Source organism: Hyperolius riggenbachi, chromosome 3 (assembly GCF_040937935.1).
Source record: "Hyperolius riggenbachi isolate aHypRig1 chromosome 3, aHypRig1.pri, whole genome shotgun sequence".
Lineage (NCBI taxonomy): Eukaryota > Metazoa > Chordata > Amphibia > Anura > Hyperoliidae > Hyperolius > Hyperolius riggenbachi.
Window position 1 is genome coordinate 121,871,420 of NC_090648.1, and position 19,785 is coordinate 121,891,204.

The window sequence follows — 19,785 nt, forward strand, 5'->3', positions numbered from 1 at the left end:
GGAGCACACAATCACACTTTTTTTGTGGTGGTGAGAGAATAGGCCATGAGAGCAGGCTTTGAAAGCCATGAATACCTCTGAAAAGGTGTGAGATCATTCTGGTCTGCTGCTAAATGTGCATGTTCCTACTGCATATAAGGCGATAATAAGGAAAAGCACACCTATCTCAAGTCATGTTTTATCCCCAGCAGGTGCCACTCCTCCAGAGTCGCAATGCAGTCGGCTGAGTTGGGCAGACTACACATGCAGGCATGATGCAGGGAATCCCTGGGGTATTTACTGGGCAAGGCGTATCTTACACACAGCACCCAAAATGACAGATTGAATTTATTATTATAGAAGATATAAATATATATGACAGCAGAGCCGGCCAATTGAGATGTTCACAATTGCGCGTTGCATCTAGCTTTGAAGTGGGTCAGTGAAAATCAGCAGGAAGTGCATTTTGAAGGTGGATTTGCTATGATTTTCCATAGTGTGGTGACATGATAGTGACTTTACATTTCTTTGACCTTTTGTAACGAGATGTGGGATACCCATTGAAAGCCTTGTCGAATTTCAAGTGGACCTGAACTCAGAACGTCCTTTCTGCTCTAAAAGATACGCAACAGCATAACAACCTTTAAACAAGAAACATTTCTTTGTTACAGCTAATAGAAATCCTAAGATAAATCTGCACTGTTTCTACTTCCTGACTGATGGAAGCAGACATATTGTTAACAGGCTGTGCTTTCAAATGAGCTTATCTGCCATTGGCAGTCATGTGACCCGATCATGTGACACGATCACCACAACTAGTGATTAGACACAAATGAGGGGGACAGGCTAAAGTCTCTAAATACATACACAGGGTGCATTTCTCTATGTTCTCCTTCTTTCCTGTGCAAGAGTTCTGGTCCACTTTAAAAACCTTTGGCAGCCATGAGAATCCAAGTCATTTGTATCAGAGTACAATGTGTGTTGGTATGCTACATGTAAGGGCCAAAGAAGGAATGTGCCACCCCAGATGGGACTCGAACCCACAATCCCTGGCTTAGGAGGCCAGTGCCTTATCCATTAGGCCACTGGGGCATGCTGTAGAAGTGCAGCAAGTAGGCTTTTGCTCCACAGAGACTGCACAATGCCTCTTGCAGCAAATGAGTTGCAAATGGACGTACTTCTTTTCCTTGTGTTGTGCCATGGATTTTGCAGGTGATATAGCTCTTGCCAGCTTCCTCCACTGCTCTTCAACAAGCAAAAACATTGGTCTCATTCTTTTTGGTCCTCACTCAAAACAAGCTTCCCTTGTTGGGCAATGACAGCTCTTGCGTGTAGCAGTGGCATACTGGCACCCTTTGGCTTGAATGTTTTGGGTCATAGGAGAAAGGTGATGAAAGGAAGCAAAAGGGCAACTATCTCTGCTCCAGGTGAGGCTCGAACTCACAACCTCAGCATTGCTCAACAGATACTGTCTTATAAGTACCGCGCGCTAACCGATTGCGCCACTGGAGCTCCGTTGCTGCTCTTGGGGAGGTGCCTTTATCACCAGGACACTTGGCCTGTGATGCGTAACTCGTTAAAATGAAGCACATGTCATAAATCATTATAAGACCAAGTCAATTGTTTGTTAAGAAGAAAACCGGTAGAAGACAGGGAGCGTTTGTCCAAATCAGCAAGCCAAGGTGACTATTAAGATCATCTCCATAGAGGTGAGTGGACTTCAATGGAGGCTTGACACAGACTAGGAGCACACAATCACACTTTTTTTGTGGTGGTGAGAGAATAGGCCAGGCTTTCTCAACCAGGGTTCCCTGGAACCCCAGGGTTCCTTGAGGACTCTGCAGGGGTTCCTTGGCATTTTACCCCATCGTGGGGGAAGTATAATAGAGCACACTATAATAGGTGGTACTGTAACAAGAAACACTAAATTGGGGGGTCAGGAGACGGTATAATGAGTGGCAGTGTAATAGGAGATAGTGAAATTAGCAGCCTAACCTATTTAAAGACCATGCCTCCTGAAAAATAAATGTAGGGGTTCCTCGAGACCAAAAAATTGTTTGCAGGGGTTCCTTGGGATCCAAAAGTTATTTACAGGGTTCCTCCAAGGTAAAAAGGTTGAGAAAGGCTGGAATAGGCCATGAGAGCAGGCTTTGAAAGCCATGAATACCTCTGAAAAGGTGTGAGATCATTCTGGTCTGCTGCTAAATGTGCATGTTCCTACTGCATATAAGGCGATAATAAGGAAAAGCACACCTATCTCAAGTCATGTTTTATCCCCAGCAGGTGCCACTCCTCCAGAGTCGCAATGCAGTCGGCTGAGTTGGGCAGACTACACATGCAGGCATGATGCAGGGAATCCCTGGGGTATTTACTGGGCAAGGCGTATCTTACACACAGCACCCAAAATGACAGATTGAATTTATTATTATAGAAGATATAAATATATATGACAGCAGAGCCGGCCAATTGAGATGTTCACAATTGCGCGTTGCATCTAGCTTTGAAGTGGGTCCGTGAAAATCAGCAGGAAGTGCATTTTGAAGGTGGATTTGCTATGATTTTCCATAGTGTGGTGACATGATAGTGACTTTACATTTCTTTGACCTTTTGTAACGAGATGTGGGATACCCATTGAAAGCCTTGTCGAATTTCAAGTGGACCTGAACTCAGAACGTCCTTTCTGCTCTAAAAGATACGCAACAGCATAACAACATTTAAACAAGAAACATTTCTTTGTTACAGCTAATAGAAATCCTAAGATAAATCTGCACTGTTTCTACTTCCTGACTGATGGAAGCAGACATATTGTTAACAGCCTGTGCTTTCAAATGAGCTTATCTGCCATTGGCAGTCATGTGACCCAGGGTGATCACCACAACTAGTGATTAGACACAAATGAGGGGGACAGGCTAAAGTCTCTAAATACATACACAGGGTGCATTTCTCTATGTTCTCCTTCTTTCCTGTGCAAGAGTTCTGGTCCACTTTAAAAGCCTTTGGCAGCCATGAGAATCCAAGTCATTTGTATCAGAGTACAATGTGTGTTGGTATGCTACATGTAAGGGCCAAAGAAGGAATGTGCCACCCCAGATGGGACTTGAACCCACAATCCCTGGCTTAGGAGGCCAGTGCATTATCCATTAGGCCACTGGGGCATGCTGTAGAAGTGCAGCAAGTAGGCTTTTGCTCCACAGAGACTGTACAATGCCTCTTGCAGCAAATGAGTTGCAAATGGACGTACTTCTTTTCCTTGTGTTGTGCCATGGATTTTGCAGGTGATATAGCTCTTGCCAGCTTCCTCCACTGCTCTTCAACAAGCAAAAGCATTGGTCTCATTCTTTTTGGTCCTCACTCAAAACAAGCTTCCCTTGTTGGGCAATGACAGCTCCTGCGTGTAGCAGTGGCATACTGGCACCCTTTGGCTTGAATGTTTTGGGTCATAGGAGAAAGGTGATTAAAGGAAGCAAAAGGGCAACTATCTCTGCTCCAGGTGAGGCTCAAACTCACAACCTCGGCATTGCTCAACAGATACTGTCTTACAAGTACCGCGCGCTAACCGATTGCGCCACTGGAGCTCTGTTGCTGCTGTTGGGGAGGTGCCTTTATCACCAGGACACTTGGCCTGTGTTGCGTAACTCGTTAAAATGAAGCACATGTCATAAATCTTTATAAGACCAAGTCAATTGTTTGTTAAGAAGAAAACCGGTAGAAGACAGGGAGCGTTTGTCCAAATCAGCAAGCCAAGGTGGGGTCTATTAAAAATGGCGCCAGATACCGTTTTTAAAAAATGGCGCCCCATAGAAATGCATTATTCAACGATAATTTTCGTTTTATAGTGTTAAAAAATGGCGCCGCCGGCCAAAACGTTATTTATCGTTTTTATGCTAATTTTTTTTATCGTTTAAGAGTAGCCCTAACTAATCCGCCGCATTCCCGACGCTCTATTCTAACTAAATCCCCCCCTAAATCCCCGGGGGACAATCTAGCAGCGTTTCTCGAGTGAAGCAGGGCTATGAGCTGAAGCCTTGCCTCACAGGTGTCTGTCATCGGCGGATCTCCGCCTCTCCCCGCCCCTTTCAGTCTTCCTCCTCTGAGAGGGGCGGGGGAGAGGCGGAGTTCCGCAGATGACAGACACCTGTGGGGCAGGGCTTCAGCTCAAAGCCCTGTCTCACACGGAAGCTAATGCTGTCAGCAAAATCCACGACTGAGAAATTCGTGGATTTTGCAGGTAGACAGTGAGGGGGGAGTTTGGGGGGGCTCTACATAGTTTCATGTGGCCGTTTTCTTAGGGCTATTAGCTAATATATGTATTTAGATAAAATTAGGTTTTTACAATTTTTCTCTTTAAAGCAATAAAATTAATTCATTTGTTTAATATAAATGGATATTTAACTTAATTGACAATTGTATATTCCATTTGCATTATTTTAATAAAAAAAAAAAATTAAAACCTTGGAGTCTCGAACTTAAAAAGTAGTGAGTCCATACTTGCTATCCCTTTCATCTACCCACTATGCTATTTTATTTTTACTGTAAACAGAGCTAGTAATGTTTTAGTTCTTTTTTTTTTTTTACATACACATTAGTTCAATAGCGCCATCTAGCGATTACATTAAATACAGACTGTTGTAAAGATAAATTAGCTGCTGATATTAATTTAATAATACTTGTAATAGACCAATATGTATGTATCAATATATCTTTATCTCTATATCTCTGTGTGTGTGTGTGAATCTATCTATCTTATCTATCTATCTATCTATCTATCTATCTATCTATCTATCTATCTATCTATCTATCTATCTATCTATCTATCTATCTATCTATCTATCTATCTATCTATCTATCTATACAGAAAATATATATATATTAATATTTATAAATATAATTTATGGAAGAAGGTTCATACATGTATTTATGCATGTATTCACGTATATTTTTATCCCCTTCCCGACCGCCCATAGCCGACCGGCGGGGTGAAAGTGGTGTCTGCAACGACCACAATACGCCCTTCGTTGGCGGCTCGTTGCGTAGTAGCTGGCCGTGGATCGTGCGCTCGGATGCGCGTGCATCCGTCGGCAATAGGCTCCGCCCACCCACAACGTCAGCCCGCTGTCCGTTCGGCCGCGGGTTGTTAACTCCTTGATCGACGCATACAATGCGTATAATACGCTTTCTAATGTAAACAAAGCGTATTGTACAGGCTGCCTCCTTCCCTGGTGGTCCAAGTGACTGAGGGACCACCAGGGCAGGCTGCAGCCCCCCTATTATGCACCCAAACACACTGATCCTCCCCCCCTGCCCCCTGATCGCCCACAGCACCCCTCATACCCCCCCCCCCCTGAACACCCTCTCAGACCCCTGTTTGCACCCAATTACCCCCCTACTCACCCATCAATCACTCCCTGTCACTATCATTCAACGCTATTTTTTAGATTAGGCCCTAAACTACCCCCTGGGTGCTCCTGATCATCCCCCCTCACCCTCATATCCTCCACAGAACACCCCCTCCCCCCCCCCACCAGGTGTACTGTATACATCTATTCTCCCCTATAATCACCACTTATAACCTGTCAATCACCCATCAATCACCCCCTGTCACCACCTGTCACTGCCACCCATCAGATCAGACCCTAACCTGCCCCTTATGGGCACCCTATCACCCGCCCACACCTTTAGATCGCCCTCAGACACCCCCCTCCTGATCACCTCGCCAGTGCATTGCTTGCATCTATTCCCCCCTCTTATCACCCCCTGAGACACCCTTGAATCACCTACTGTCAACACCTGTCACCACCTAGCACACATACCCATCAGATCATGCCTTATTTTGCCCCGTGTTTACTCCTGATCACTCAGCCAAACCCTCAGATCCCTTTCAGACCCCCTTCCGATCACCTACCCAGTGCATTGATTGCATCTATTCTCCTCTTTAATCACCCAAAGAGACAACCATTAATCACCTCCTGTCATATCTGTCACCCCCTAGCACTCCTATCCATCAGATCAGGCCGTAATCTTCCCTCGCGGTCTTCTGATCACCCGACCAAACCCTCACCCGCCCCACCGCAGTGACAGAATTTTTTTTTTATGATCACTGCTGGTCAGTACAACTTCATTGTGGCTGAGACCAACCGTTAGGCCACACAATATGTAACTGCCAATCCAATAAGCTACCATGCCCAGTCTTTTCGGTGGAAACCACTCCAAGTTTCCGAACGTAACATTTTTGTGTGCCTTCTCCTTAACATGGGTGTAGTAAAAAAAGAATGTATTGTGGTCTTATAGGTCTACGCACCCAAAACATCACATGCCCATGTTCTCTGCTGCCATGTCCAGGTCACGATTTGAGAAAATCCTGCGCTTCCTGCACTTCAGTGCCAATACAACCTGTCAGTCATCTAAGAGGACACCCTGCTTATGACCGGTTCCACAACATTATGTCCCGCATAGACCACCTGTCATGAAAATTTTCAGATGCTTATACCCCAGAACAGCCATTTGGAGGCATTTGGTTTCCAGACTACTCATCAATATTTTGGCCCACTTAAATGCCAGGGCAGTATAGGAACCCGTAAGTGACACAGTTTTAGAAAGAAGACACCCCAAGGTATTTCGTTCGGTGTATGGTCAGTTAATAGAAGAGTTAATTTTTTGTCACAAGTGAGGCTAGATTCACAGTGGGACGTTGCGGTTTGATGCCACGTTAAAGTCGCACCGCAAGCTTACAACGCAACGCGCCCAAAAAGTGGCAACGCAGCGTTACCGTCGCATACAGCAGATACAGTACAAAATACAGGCAATGAAATGTATGCTTCCAAGTCATTACTGAGCATGTGCAGACAGTCCAACGCAGCTAATAACGTGTATAATGCACAGCATGCAGCACTTTCACTTAACGTGCAGCGTTAGTCCCCAACTGTCACGATCGGTGTAGCAGAGAGAGGGTCTGATTACCGGTGAACTGCAGTATCACCGAGAATGCAGAATATACCCGATTATCGATGATCTGCAGTATCACCGATAATCCGATATAACGCTAACCTCTGAACACCTGAGTAGTGTAAGTGCTTGGTGCAACAGTAATACCTTGAGGACTAAGCCTCAGAAACAAGTGCCGTACAGTATGAAGTACTGCAGCAATACAGATTCCTTCCGAAAGGCCTGGACTCTCCCGGGGGAGGAGTCAGGCGGAGCGTAGGAAGGACAGAACGTGAGTGACATCTAGGAGAGAGTGTCACTAACAGATCTGGGAACTGCCTCTAACAGTAAGGTCAGTTCTCGAAGTCAGGCAAGCCAGGTCGTAACACACGGACAAATACAGTACAGATTCAGAACGCAGAGGCGGAGACTAATAAACAAGCAGGGTTCGGCAACAGGGTATCAGAAATATCGGGGTACAGAATCAGGAGTCAGATGCAGAGTCTAAGAGCGAGCCGAGGTTCGGCAACAGGGTATCAGAATGACAAGGTACAAGATCAAAATACAGAAGAATAGTAACAAGCTTGGGGGAACCTGAGGAGCAGGTTCCCAATGAATACAAGATGGGCCCTGGGGCAGTAAATACAGAGCTGGCCCTGTGGAGCAGGTGCCTAGCAAATACAGCGCTGGGCACCTGCTCCACAGGGCCAGCTGTGGGGTATAAGCATCTGAAAATTTTCATGACAGGTGGTCTATGCGGGACATAATGTTGTGGAACCGGTCATAAGCAGGGTGTCCTCTTAGATGACTGACAGGTTGTATTGGCACTGAAGTGCCGGAAGCGCAGGATTTTCTCAAATCGTGACCTGGACATGGCAGCAGAGAACATGGGCATGTGATGTTTTGGGTGCGTAGACCTATAAGACCACAATACATTCTTTTTTTACTACACCCATGTTAAGGAGAAGGCACACAAAAATGTTACGTTCGGAAACTTGGAGTGGTTTCCACCGAAAAGACTGGGCATGGTAGCTTATTGGATTGGCAGTTGCATATTGTGTGGCCTAACGGTTGGTCTCAGCCACAATGAAGTCGTACTGACCAGCAGTGATCATAAAAAAAAAATTCTGTCACTGCGGTGGGGCGGGTGAGGGTTTGGTCGGGTGATCAGAAGACCGCGGGGGAAGATTACGGCCTGATCTGATGGATAGGAGTGCTAGGGGGTGACAGATATGACAGGAGGTGATTAATGGTTGTCTCTTTGGGTGATTAAAGAGGAGAATAGATGCAATCAATGCACTGGGTAGGTGATCGGAAGGGGGTCTGAAGGGGATCTGAGGGTTTTGCTGAGTGATCAGGAGTAAACACGGGGCAAAATAAGGCATGATCTGATGGGTATGTGTGCTAGGTGGTGACAGGTGTTGACAGTAGGTGATTTAAGGGTGTCTCAGGGGGTGATAAGAGGGGGGGAATAGATGCAAGCAATGCACTGGCGAGGTGATCAGGAGGGGGGTGTCTGAGGGCGATCTAAAGGTGTGGGCGGGTGATAGGGTGCCCATAAGGGGCAGGTTAGGGTCTGATCTGATGGGTGGCAGTGACAGGTGGTGACAGGGGGTGATTGATGGGTGATTGACAGGTTATAAGTGGTGATTATAGGGGAGAATAGATGTATACAGTACACCTGGTGGGGGGGGGGGAGGGGGTGTTCTGTGGAGGATATGAGGGTGAGGGGGATGATCAGGAGCACCCAGGGGGTAGTTTAGGGCCTAATCTAAAAAATAGCGTTGAATGATAGTGACAGGGAGTGATTGATGGATGAGTAGGGGGGTAATTGGGTGCAAACAGGGGTCTGAGAGGGTGTTCAGGGGGGGGTATGAGGGGTGCTGTGGGCGATCAGGGGGCAGGGGGGGGAGGATCAGTGTGTTTGGGTGCATAATAGGGGGGCTGCAGCCTGCCCTGGTGGTCCCTCAGTCACTTGGACCACCAGGGAAGGAGGCAGCCTGTACAATACGCTTTGTTTACATTAGAAAGCGTATTATACGCATTGTATGCGTCGATCAAGGAGTTAACAACCCGCGGCGGAACGGACAGCGGGCTGACGTGGGTGGGCGGAGCCTATTGCCGACGGATGCACGCGCATCCGAGCGCACGATCCACGGCCAGCTACTACGCAACGAGCCGCCAACGAAGGGCGTATTGTGGTCGTTGCAGACACCACTTTCACCCCGCCGGTCGGCTGTGGGCGGTCGGGAAGGGGATAAAAATATACGTGAATACATGCATAAATACATGTATGAACCTTCTTCCATAAATTATATTTATAAATATTAATATATATATATTTTCTGTATAGATAGATAGATAGATAGATAGATTCACACACACACACAGAGATATAGAGATAAAGATATATTGATACATACATATTGGTCTATTACAAGTATTATTAAATTAATATCAGCAGCTAATTTATCTTTACAACAGTCTGTATTTAATGTAATCGCTAGATGGCACTATTGAACTAATGTGTATGTAAAAAAAAAAAATAACTAAAACATTACTAGCTCTGTTTACAGTAAAAATAAAATAGCGTAGTGGGTAGATGAAAGGGATAGCAAGTATGGACTCACTACTTTTTAAGTTCGAGACTCCAAGGTTTTAATTTTTTTTTTTTATTAAAATAATTCAAATGGAATATACAATTGTCAATTAAGTTAAATATCCATTTATATTAAACAAATTAATTAATTGTATTGCTTTAAAGAGAAAAATTGTAAAAACCTAATTTTATCTAAATACATATATTAGCTAATAGCCCTAAGAAAACGGCCACATGAAACTATGTAGAGCCCCCCCAAACTCCCCCCTCACTGTCTACCTGCAAAATCCACGAATTTCTCAGTCGTGGATTTTGCTGACAGCATTAGCTTCCGTGTGAGACAGGGCTTTGAGCTGAAGCCCTGCCCCACAGGTGTCTGTCATCTGCGGAACTCCGCCTCTCCCCCGCCCCTCTCAGAGGAGGAAGACTGAAAGGGGCGGGGAGAGGCGGAGATCCGCCGATGACAGACACCTGTGAGGCAGGGCTTCAGCTCATAGCCCTGCTTCACTCGAGAAACGCTGCTAGATTGCCCCCCGGGGATTTAGGGGGGGGGGGGGGGGATTTAGTTAGAATAGAGCGTCGGGAATGCGGCGGATTAGTTAGGGCTACATGGCTAAACGATATATTTCGTGCAGAGCTATTAAAACTATAATTATCGTTTTTATATAAAACGATAATTATCGTTTTAAAATATCGTTCTAAAAATGGCGCCATTATTCGGCTGGCGCCATTTTTAACTAGACGCAGCCAAGGTGACTATTAAGATCATCTCCATAGAGGTGAGTGGACTTCAATGGAGGCTTGACACAGACTAGGAGCACACAATCACACTTTTTTTGTGGTGGTGAGAGAATAGGCCATGAGAGCAGGCTTTGAAAGCCATGAATACCTCTGAAAAGGTGTGAGATCATTCTGGTCTGCTGCTAAATGTGCATGTTCCTACTGCATATAAGGCGATAATAAGGAAAAGCACACCTATCTCAAGTCATGTTTTATCCCCAGCAGGTGCCACTCCTCCAGAGTCGCAATGCAGTCGGCTGAGTTGGGCAGACTACACATGCAGGCATGATGCAGGGAATCCCTGGGGTATTTACTGGGCAAGGCGTATCTTACACACAGCACCCAAAATGACAGATTGAATTTATTATTATAGAAGATATAAATATATATGACAGCAGAGCCGGCCAATTGAGATGTTCACAATTGCGCGTTGCATCTAGTTTTGAAGTGGGTCCGTGAAAATCAGCAGGAAGTGCATTTTGAAGGTGGATTTGCTATGATTTTCCATAGTGTGGTGACATGATAGTGACTTTACATTTCTTTGACCTTTTGTAACGAGATGTGGGATACCCATTGAGAGCCTTGTCGAATTTCAAGTGGACCTGAACTCAGAACGTCCTTTCTGCTCTAAAAGATACGCAACAGCATAACAACCTTTAAACAAGAAACATTTCTTTGTTACAGCTAATAGAAATCCTAAGATAAATCTGCACTGTTTCTACTTCCTGACTGATGGAAGCAGACATATTGTTAACAGCCTGTGCTTTCAAATGAGCTTATCTGCCATTGGCAGTCATGTGACCCAGGGTGATCACCACAACTAGTGATTAGACACAAATGAGGGGGACAGGCTAAAGTCTCTAAATACATACACAGGGTGCATTTCTCTATGTTCTCCTTCTTTCCTGTGCAAGAGTTCTGGTCCACTTTAAAAGCCTTTGGCAGCCATGAGAATCCAAGTCATTTGTATCAGAGTACAATGTGTGTTGGTATGCTACATGTAAGGGCCAAAGAAGGAATGTGCCACCCCAGATGGGACTCGAACCCACAATCCCTGGCTTAGGAGGCCAGTGCCTTATCCATTAGGCCACTGGGGCATGCTGTAGAAGTGCAGCAAGTAGGCTTTTGCTCCACAGAGACTGCACAATGCCTCTTGCAGCAAATGAGTTGCAAATGGACGTACTTCTTTTCCTTGTGTTGTGCCATGGATTTTGCAGGTGATATAGCTCTTGCCAGCTTCCTCCACTGCTCTTCAACAAGCAAAAGCATTGGTCTCATTCTTTTTGGTCCTCACTCAAAACAAGCTTCCCTTGTTGGGCAATGACAGCTCCTGCGTGTAGCAGTGGCATACTGGCACCCTTTGGCTTGAATGTTTTGGGTCATAGGAGAAAGGTGATTAAAGGAAGCAAAAGGGCAACTATCTCTGCTCCAGGTGAGGCTCGAACTCACAACCTCGGCATTGCTCAACAGATACTGTCTTATAAGTACCGCGTGCTAACCGATTGCACCACTGGAGCTCCATTGCTGCTGTTGGGGAGGTGCCTTTATCACCAGGACACTTGGCCTGTGATGCGTAACTCGTTAAAATGAAGCACATGTCATAAATCTTTATAAGACCAAGTCAATTGTTTGTTAAGAAGAAAACCGGTAGAAGACAGGGAGCGTTTGTCCAAATCAGCAAGCCAAGGTGACTATTAAGATCATCTCCATAGAGGTGAGTGGACTTCAATGGAGGCTTGACACAGACTAGGAGCACACAATCACACTTTTTTTGTGGTGGTGAGAGAATAGGCCATGAGAGCAGGCTTTGAAAGCCATGAATACCTCTGAAAAGGTGTGATATCATTCTGGTCTGCTGCTAAATGTGCATGTTCCTACTGCATATAAGGCGATAATAAGGAAAAGCACACCTATCTCAAGTCATGTTTTATCCCCAGCAGGTGCCACTCCTCCAGAGTCGCAATGCAGTCGGCTGAGTTGGGCAGACTACACATGCAGGCATGATGCAGGGAATCCCTGGGGTATTTACTGGGCAAGGCGTATCTTACACACAGCACCCAAAATGACAGATTGAATTTATTATTATAGAAGATATAAATATATATGACAGCAGAGCCGGCCAATTGAGATGTTCACAATTGCGCGTTGCATCTAGCTTTGAAGTGGGTCCGTGAAAATCAGCAGGAAGTGCATTTTGAAGGTGGATTTGCTATGATTTTCCATAGTGTGGTGACATGATAGTGACTTTACATTTCTTTGACCTTTTGTAACGAGATGTGGGATACCCATTGAAAGCCTTGTCGAATTTCAAGTGGACCTGAACTCAGAACGTCCTTTCTGCTCTAAAAGATACGCAACAGCATAACAACCTTTAAACAAGAAACATTTCTTTGTTACAGCTAATAGAAATCCTAAGATAAATCTGCACTGTTTCTACTTCCTGACTGATGGAAGCAGACATATTGTTAACAGCCTGTGCTTTCAAATGAGCTTATCTGCCATTGGCAGTCATGTGACCCAGGGTGATCACCACAACTAGTGATTAGACACAAATGAGGGGGACAGGCTAAAGTCTCTAAATACATACACAGGGTGCATTTCTCTATGTTCTCCTTCTTTCCTGTGCAAGAGTTCTGGTCCACTTTAAAAGCCTTTGGCAGCCATGAGAATCCAAGTCATTTGTATCAGAGTACAATGTGTGTTGGTATGCTACATGTAAGGGCCAAAGAAGGAATGTGCCACCCCAGATGGGACTCGAACCCACAATCCCTGGCTTAGGAGGCCAGTGCCTTATCCATTAGGCCACTGGGGCATGCTGTAGAAGTGCAGCAAGTAGGCTTTTGCTCCACAGAGACTGCACAATGCCTCTTGCAGCAAATGAGTTGCAAATGGACGTACTTCTTTTCCTTGTGTTGTGCCATGGATTTTGCAGGTGATATAGCTCTTGCCAGCTTCCTCCACTGCTCTTCAACAAGCAAAAGCATTGGTCTCATTCTTTTTGGTCCTCACTCAAAACAAGCTTCCCTTGTTGGGCAATGACAGCTCCTGCGTGTAGCAGTGGCATACTGGCACCCTTTGGCTTGAATGTTTTGGGTCATAGGAGAAAGGTGATTAAAGGAAGCAAAAGGGCAACTATCTCTGCTCCAGGTGAGGCTCAAACTCACAACCTCGGCATTGCTCAACAGATACTGTCTTATAAGTACCGCGCGCTAACCGATTGCGCCACTGGAGCTCCGTTGCTGCTGTTGGGGAGGTGCCTTTATCACCAGGACACTTGGCCTGTGATGCGTAACTCGTTAAAATGAAGCACATGTCATAAATCTTTATAAGACCAAGTCAATTGTTTGTTAAGAAGAAAACCGGTAGAAGACAGGGAGCGTTTGTCCAAATCAGCAAGCCAAGGTGACTATTAAGATCATCTCCATAGAGGTGAGTGGACTTCAATGGAGGCTTGACACAGACTAGGAGCACACAATCACACTTTTTTTGTGGTGGTGAGAGAATAGGCCATGAGAGCAGGCTTTGAAAGCCATGAATACCTCTGAAAAGGTGTGAGATCATTCTGGTCTGCTGCTAAATGTGCATGTTCCTACTGCATATAAGGCGATAATAAGGAAAAGCACACCTATCTCAAGTCATGTTTTATCCCCAGCAGGTGCCACTCCTCCAGAGTCGCAATGCAGTCGGCTGAGTTGGGCAGACTACACATGCAGGCATGATGCAGGGAATCCCTGGGGTATTTACTGGGCAAGGCGTATCTTACACACAGCACCCAAAATGACAGATTGAATTTATTATTATAGAAGATATAAATATATATGACAGCAGAGCCGGCCAATTGAGATGTTCACAATTGCGCGTTGCATCTAGCTTTGAAATGGGTCCGTGAAAATCAGCAGGAAGTGCATTTTGAAGGTGGATTTGCTATGATTTTCCATAGTGTGGTGACATGATAGTGACTTTACATTTCTTTGACCTTTTGTAACGAGATGTGGGATACCCATTGAAAGCCTTGTCGAATTTCAAGTGGACCTGAACTCAGAACGTCCTTTCTGCTCTAAAAGATACGCAACAGCATAACAACCTTTAAACAAGAAACATTTCTTTGTTACAGCTAATAGAAATCCTAAGATAAATCTGCACTGTTTCTACTTCCTGACTGATGGAAGCAGACATATTGTTAACAGCCTGTGCTTTCAAATGAGCTTATCTGCCATTGGCAGTCATGTGACCCAGGGTGATCACCACAACTAGTGATTAGACACAAATGAGGGGGACAGGCTAAAGTCTCTAAATACATACACAGGGTGCATTTCTCTATGTTCTCCTTCTTTCCTGTGCAAGAGTTCTGGTCCACTTTAAAAGCCTTTGGCAGCCATGAGAATCCAAGTCATTTGTATCAGAGTACAATGTGTGTTGGTATGCTACATGTAAGGGCCAAAGAAGGAATGTGCCACCCCAGATGGGACTCGAACCCACAATCCCTGGCTTAGGAGGCCAGTGCCTTATCCATTAGGCCACTGGGGCATGCTGTAGAAGTGCAGCAAGTAGGCTTTTGCTCCACAGAGACTGCACAATGCCTCTTGCAGCAAATGAGTTGCAAATGGACGTACTTCTTTTCCTTGTGTTGTGCCATGGATTTTGCAGGTGATATAGCTCTTGCCAGCTTCCTCCACTGCTCTTCAACAAGCAAAAGCATTGGTCTCATTCTTTTTGGTCCTCACTCAAAACAAGCTTCCCTTGTTGGGCAATGACAGCTCCTGCGTGTAGCAGTGGCATACTGGCACCCTTTGGCTTGAATGTTTTGGGTCATAGGAGAAAGGTGATTAAAGGAAGCAAAAGGGCAACTATCTCTGCTCCAGGTGAGGCTCGAACTCACAACCTCGGCATTGCTCAACAGATACTGTCTTATAAGTACCGCGCGCTAACCGATTGCGCCACTGGAGCTCCGTTGCTGCTGTTGGGGAGGTGCCTTTATCACCAGGACACTTGGCCTGTGATGCGTAACTCGTTAAAATGAAGCACATGTCATAAATCTTTATAAGACCAAGTCAATTGTTTGTTAAGAAGAAAACCGGTAGAAGACAGGGAGCGTTTGTCCAAATCAGCAAGCCAAGGTGACTATTAAGATCATCTCCATAGAGGTGAGTGGACTTCAATGGAGGCTTGACACAGACTAGGAGCACACAATCACACTTTTTTTGTGGTGGTGAGAGAATAGGCCATGAGAGCAGGCTTTGAAAGCCATGAATACCTCTGAAAAGGTGTGAGATCATTCTGGTCTGCTGCTAAATGTGCATGTTCCTACTGCATATAAGGCGATAATAAGGAAAAGCACACCTATCTCAAGTCATGTTTTATCCCCAGCAGGTGCCACTCCTCCAGAGTCGCAATGCAGTCGGCTGAGTTGGGCAGACTACACATGCAGGCATGATGCAGGGAATCCCTGGGGTATTTACTGGGCAAGGCGTATCTTACACACAGCACCCAAAATGACAGATTGAATTTATTATTATAGAAGATATAAATATATATGACAGCAGAGCCGGCCAATTGAGATGTTCACAATTGCGCGTTGCATCTAGCTTTGAAATGGGTCCGTGAAAATCAGCAGGAAGTGCATTTTGAAGGTGGATTTGCTATGATTTTCCATAGTGTGGTGACATGATAGTGACTTTACATTTCTTTGACCTTTTGTAACGAGATGTGGGATACCCATTGAAAGCCTTGTCGAATTTCAAGTGGACCTGAACTCAGAACGTCCTTTCTGCTCTAAAAGATACGCAACAGCATAACAACCTTTAAACAAGAAACATTTCTTTGTTACAGCTAATAGAAATCCTAAGATAAATCTGCACTGTTTCTACTTCCTGACTGATGGAAGCAGACATATTGTTAACAGCCTGTGCTTTCAAATGAGCTTATCTGCCATTGGCAGTCATGTGACCCAGGGTGATCACCACAACTAGTGATTAGACACAAATGAGGGGGACAGGCTAAAGTCTCTAAATACATACACAGGGTGCATTTCTCTATGTTCTCCTTCTTTCCTGTGCAAGAGTTCTGGTCCACTTTAAAAGCCTTTGGCAGCCATGAGAATCCAAGTCATTTGTATCAGAGTACAATGTGTGTTGGTATGCTACATGTAAGGGCCAAAGAAGGAATGTGCCACCCCAGATGGGACTCGAACCCACAATCCCTGGCTTAGGAGGCCAGTGCCTTATCCATTAGGCCACTGGGGCATGCTGTAGAAGTGCAGCAAGTAGGCTTTTGCTCCACAGAGACTGCACAATGCCTCTTGCAGCAAATGAGTTGCAAATGGACGTACTTCTTTTCCTTGTGTTGTGCCATGGATTTTGCAGGTGATATAGCTCTTGCCAGCTTCCTCCACTGCTCTTCAACAAGCAAAAGCATTGGTCTCATTCTTTTTGGTCCTCACTCAAAACAAGCTTCCCTTGTTGGGCAATGACAGCTCCTGCGTGTAGCAGTGGCATACTGGCACCCTTTGGCTTGAATGTTTTGGGTCATAGGAGAAAGGTGATTAAAGGAAGCAAAAGGGCAACTATCTCTGCTCCAGGTGAGGCTCGAACTCACAACCTCGGCATTGCTCAACAGATACTGTCTTATAAGTACCGCGCGCTAACCGATTGCGCCACTGGAGCTCCGTTACTGCTGTTGGGGAGGTGCCTTTATCACCAGGACACTTGGCCTGTGATGCGTAACTCGTTAAAATGAAGCACATGTCATAAATCTTTATAAGACCAAGTCAATTGTTTGTTAAGAAGAAAACCGGTAGAAGACAGGGAGCGTTTGTCCAAATCAGCAAGCCAAGGTGACTATTAAGATCATCTCCATAGAGGTGAGTGGACTTCAATGGAGGCTTGACACAGACTAGGAGCACACAATCACACTTTTTTTGTGGTGGTGAGAGAATAGGCCATGAGAGCAGGCTTTGAAAGCCATGAATACCTCTGAAAAGGTGTGAGATCATTCTGGTCTGCTGCTAAATGTGCATGTTCCTACTGCATATAAGGCGATAATAAGGAAAAGCACACCTATCTCAAGTCATGTTTTATCCCCAGCAGGTGCCACTCCTCCAGAGTCGCAATGCAGTCGGCTGAGTTGGGCAGACTACACATGCAGGCATGATGCAGGGAATCCCTGGGGTATTTACTGGGCAAGGCGTATCTTACACACAGCACCCAAAATGACAGATTGAATTTATTATTATAGAAGATATAAATATATATGACAGCAGAGCCGGCCAATTGAGATGTTCACAATTGCGCGTTGCATCTAGCTTTGAAGTGGGTCCGTGAAAATCAGCAGGAAGTGCATTTTGAAGGTGGATTTGCTATGATTTTCCATAGTGTGGTGACATGATAGTGACTTTACATTTCTTTGACCTTTTGTAACGAGATGTGGGATACCCATTGAAAGCCTTGTCGAATTTCAAGTGGACCTGAACTCAGAACGTCCTTTCTGCTCTAAAAGATACGCAACAGCATAACAACCTTTAAACAAGAAACATTTCTTTGTTACAGCTAATAGAAATCCTAAGATAAATCTGCACTGTTTCTACTTCCTGACTGATGGAAGCAGACATATTGTTAACAGCCTGTGCTTTCAAATGAGCTTATCTGCCATTGGCAGTCATGTGACCCAGGGTGATCACCACAACTAGTGATTAGACACAAATGAGGGGGACAGGCTAAAGTCTCTAAATACATACACAGGGTGCATTTCTCTATGTTCTCCTTTTTTCCTGTGCAAGAGTTCTGGTCCACTTTAAAAGCCTTTGGCAGCCATGAGAATCCAAGTCATTTGTATCAGAGTACAATGTGTGTTGGTATGCTACATGTAAGGGCCAAAGAAGGAATGTGCCACCCCAGATGGGACTCGAACCCACAATCCCTGGCTTAGGAGGCCAGTGCCTTATCCATTAGGCCACTGGGGCATGCTGTAGAAGTGCAGCAAGTAGGCTTTTGCTCCACAGAGACTGCACAATGCCTCTTGCAGCAAATGAGTTGCAAATGGACGTACTTCTTTTCCTTGTGTTGTGCCATGGATTTTGCAGGTGATATAGCTCTTGCCAGCTTCCTCCACTGCTCTTCAACAAGCAAAAGCATTGGTCTCATTCTTTTTGGTCCTCACTCAAAACAAGCTTCCCTTGTTGGGCAATGACAGCTCCTGCGTGTAGCAGTGGCATACTGGCACCCTTTGGCTTGAATGTTTTGGGTCATAGGAGAAAGGTGATTAAAGGAAGCAAAAGGGCAACTATCTCTGCTCCAGGTGAGGCTCGAACTCACAACCTCGGCATTGCTCAACAGATACTGTCTTATAAGTACCGCGCGCTAACCGATTGCGCCACTGGAGCTCCGTTGCTGCTGTTGGGGAGGTGCCTTTATCACCAGGACACTTGGCCTGTGATGCGTAACTCGTTAAAATGAAGCACATGTCATAAATCTTTATAAGACCAAGTCAATTGTTTGTTAAGAAGAAAACCGGTAGAAGACAGGGAGCGTTTGTCCAAATCAGCAAGCCAAGGTGACTATTAAGATCATCTCCATAGAGGTGAGTGGACTTCAATGGAGGCTTGACACAGACTAGGAGCACACAATCACACTTTTTTTGTGGTGGTGAGAGAATAGGCCATGAGAGCAGGCTTTGAAAGCCATGAATACCTCTGAAAAGGTGTGAGATCATTCTGGTCTGCTGCTAAATGTGCATGTTCCTACTGCATATAAGGCGATAATAAGGAAAAGCACACCTATCTCAAGTCATGTTTTATCCCCAGCAGGTGCCACTCCTCCAGAGTCGCAATGCAGTCGGCTGAGTTGGGCAGACTACACATGCAGGCATGATGCAGGGAATCCCTGGGGTATTTACTGGGCAAGGCGTATCTTACACACAGCACCCAAAATGACAGATTGAATTTATTATTATAGAAGATATAAATATATATGACAGCAGAGCCGGCCAATTGAGATGTTCACAATTGCGCGTTGCATCTAGCTTTGAAGTGGGTCCGTGAAAATCAGCAGGAAGTGCATTTTGAAGGTGGATTTGCTATGATTTTCCATAGTGTGGTGACATGATAGTGACTTTACATTTCTTTGACCTTTTGTAACGAGATGTGGGATACCCATTGAAAGCCTTGTCGAATTTCAAGTGGACCTGAACTCAGAACGTCCTTTCTGCTCTAAAAGATACGCAACAGCATAACAACCTTTAAACAAGAAACATTTCTTTGTTACAGCTAATAGAAATCCTAAGATAAATCTGCACTGTTTCTACTTCCTGACTGATGGAAGCAGACATATTGTTAACAGCCTGTGCTTTCAAATGAGCTTATCTGCCATTGGCAGTCATGTGACCCAGGGTGATCACCACAACTAGTGATTAGACACAAATGAGGGGGACAGGCTAAAGTCTCTAAATAAATACACAGGGTGCATTTCTCTATGTTCTCCTTCTTTCCTGTGCAAGAGTTCTGGTCCACTTTA

General features: G+C 45.1%; 13 non-coding genes across 13 annotated transcripts; all 13 read right to left on the reverse strand.

Moving 5' to 3' along the window:
- Nucleotides 1–998: 998 nt before the first annotated feature.
- TRNAR-CCU (transfer RNA arginine (anticodon CCU)) lies at nucleotides 999–1,071 on the reverse strand. The gene has a single exon. It is a non-coding gene; the product is annotated as a tRNA-Arg (tRNA).
- Nucleotides 1,072–1,398: 327 nt separating this feature from the next.
- Nucleotides 1,399–1,491, reverse strand: TRNAI-UAU (transfer RNA isoleucine (anticodon UAU)). Its single transcript is given in 2 exon segments — nucleotides 1,399–1,434; nucleotides 1,454–1,491. It is a non-coding gene; the product is annotated as a tRNA-Ile (tRNA).
- Nucleotides 1,492–3,061: 1,570 nt separating this feature from the next.
- TRNAR-CCU (transfer RNA arginine (anticodon CCU)) lies at nucleotides 3,062–3,134 on the reverse strand. Its single transcript has one exon. It is a non-coding gene; the product is annotated as a tRNA-Arg (tRNA).
- An 8,169-nt stretch (nucleotides 3,135–11,303) lies between these two features.
- TRNAR-CCU (transfer RNA arginine (anticodon CCU)) lies at nucleotides 11,304–11,376 on the reverse strand. Its single transcript has one exon. It is a non-coding gene; the product is annotated as a tRNA-Arg (tRNA).
- Nucleotides 11,377–11,703: 327 nt separating this feature from the next.
- Nucleotides 11,704–11,796, reverse strand: TRNAI-UAU (transfer RNA isoleucine (anticodon UAU)). The gene is given in 2 exon segments: nucleotides 11,704–11,739; nucleotides 11,759–11,796. It is a non-coding gene; the product is annotated as a tRNA-Ile (tRNA).
- Nucleotides 11,797–13,018: 1,222 nt separating this feature from the next.
- Nucleotides 13,019–13,091, reverse strand: TRNAR-CCU (transfer RNA arginine (anticodon CCU)). The gene has a single exon. It is a non-coding gene; the product is annotated as a tRNA-Arg (tRNA).
- A 327-nt stretch (nucleotides 13,092–13,418) lies between these two features.
- On the reverse strand, nucleotides 13,419–13,511 carry TRNAI-UAU (transfer RNA isoleucine (anticodon UAU)). The gene is given in 2 exon segments: nucleotides 13,419–13,454; nucleotides 13,474–13,511. It is a non-coding gene; the product is annotated as a tRNA-Ile (tRNA).
- A 1,222-nt stretch (nucleotides 13,512–14,733) lies between these two features.
- On the reverse strand, nucleotides 14,734–14,806 carry TRNAR-CCU (transfer RNA arginine (anticodon CCU)). The gene has a single exon. It is a non-coding gene; the product is annotated as a tRNA-Arg (tRNA).
- Nucleotides 14,807–15,133: 327 nt separating this feature from the next.
- TRNAI-UAU (transfer RNA isoleucine (anticodon UAU)) lies at nucleotides 15,134–15,226 on the reverse strand. Its single transcript is given in 2 exon segments — nucleotides 15,134–15,169; nucleotides 15,189–15,226. It is a non-coding gene; the product is annotated as a tRNA-Ile (tRNA).
- A 1,222-nt stretch (nucleotides 15,227–16,448) lies between these two features.
- On the reverse strand, nucleotides 16,449–16,521 carry TRNAR-CCU (transfer RNA arginine (anticodon CCU)). Its single transcript has one exon. It is a non-coding gene; the product is annotated as a tRNA-Arg (tRNA).
- Nucleotides 16,522–16,848: 327 nt separating this feature from the next.
- Nucleotides 16,849–16,941, reverse strand: TRNAI-UAU (transfer RNA isoleucine (anticodon UAU)). The gene is given in 2 exon segments: nucleotides 16,849–16,884; nucleotides 16,904–16,941. It is a non-coding gene; the product is annotated as a tRNA-Ile (tRNA).
- A 1,222-nt stretch (nucleotides 16,942–18,163) lies between these two features.
- Nucleotides 18,164–18,236, reverse strand: TRNAR-CCU (transfer RNA arginine (anticodon CCU)). Its single transcript has one exon. It is a non-coding gene; the product is annotated as a tRNA-Arg (tRNA).
- Nucleotides 18,237–18,563: 327 nt separating this feature from the next.
- On the reverse strand, nucleotides 18,564–18,656 carry TRNAI-UAU (transfer RNA isoleucine (anticodon UAU)). The gene is given in 2 exon segments: nucleotides 18,564–18,599; nucleotides 18,619–18,656. It is a non-coding gene; the product is annotated as a tRNA-Ile (tRNA).
- Nucleotides 18,657–19,785: the final 1,129 nt, after the last annotated feature.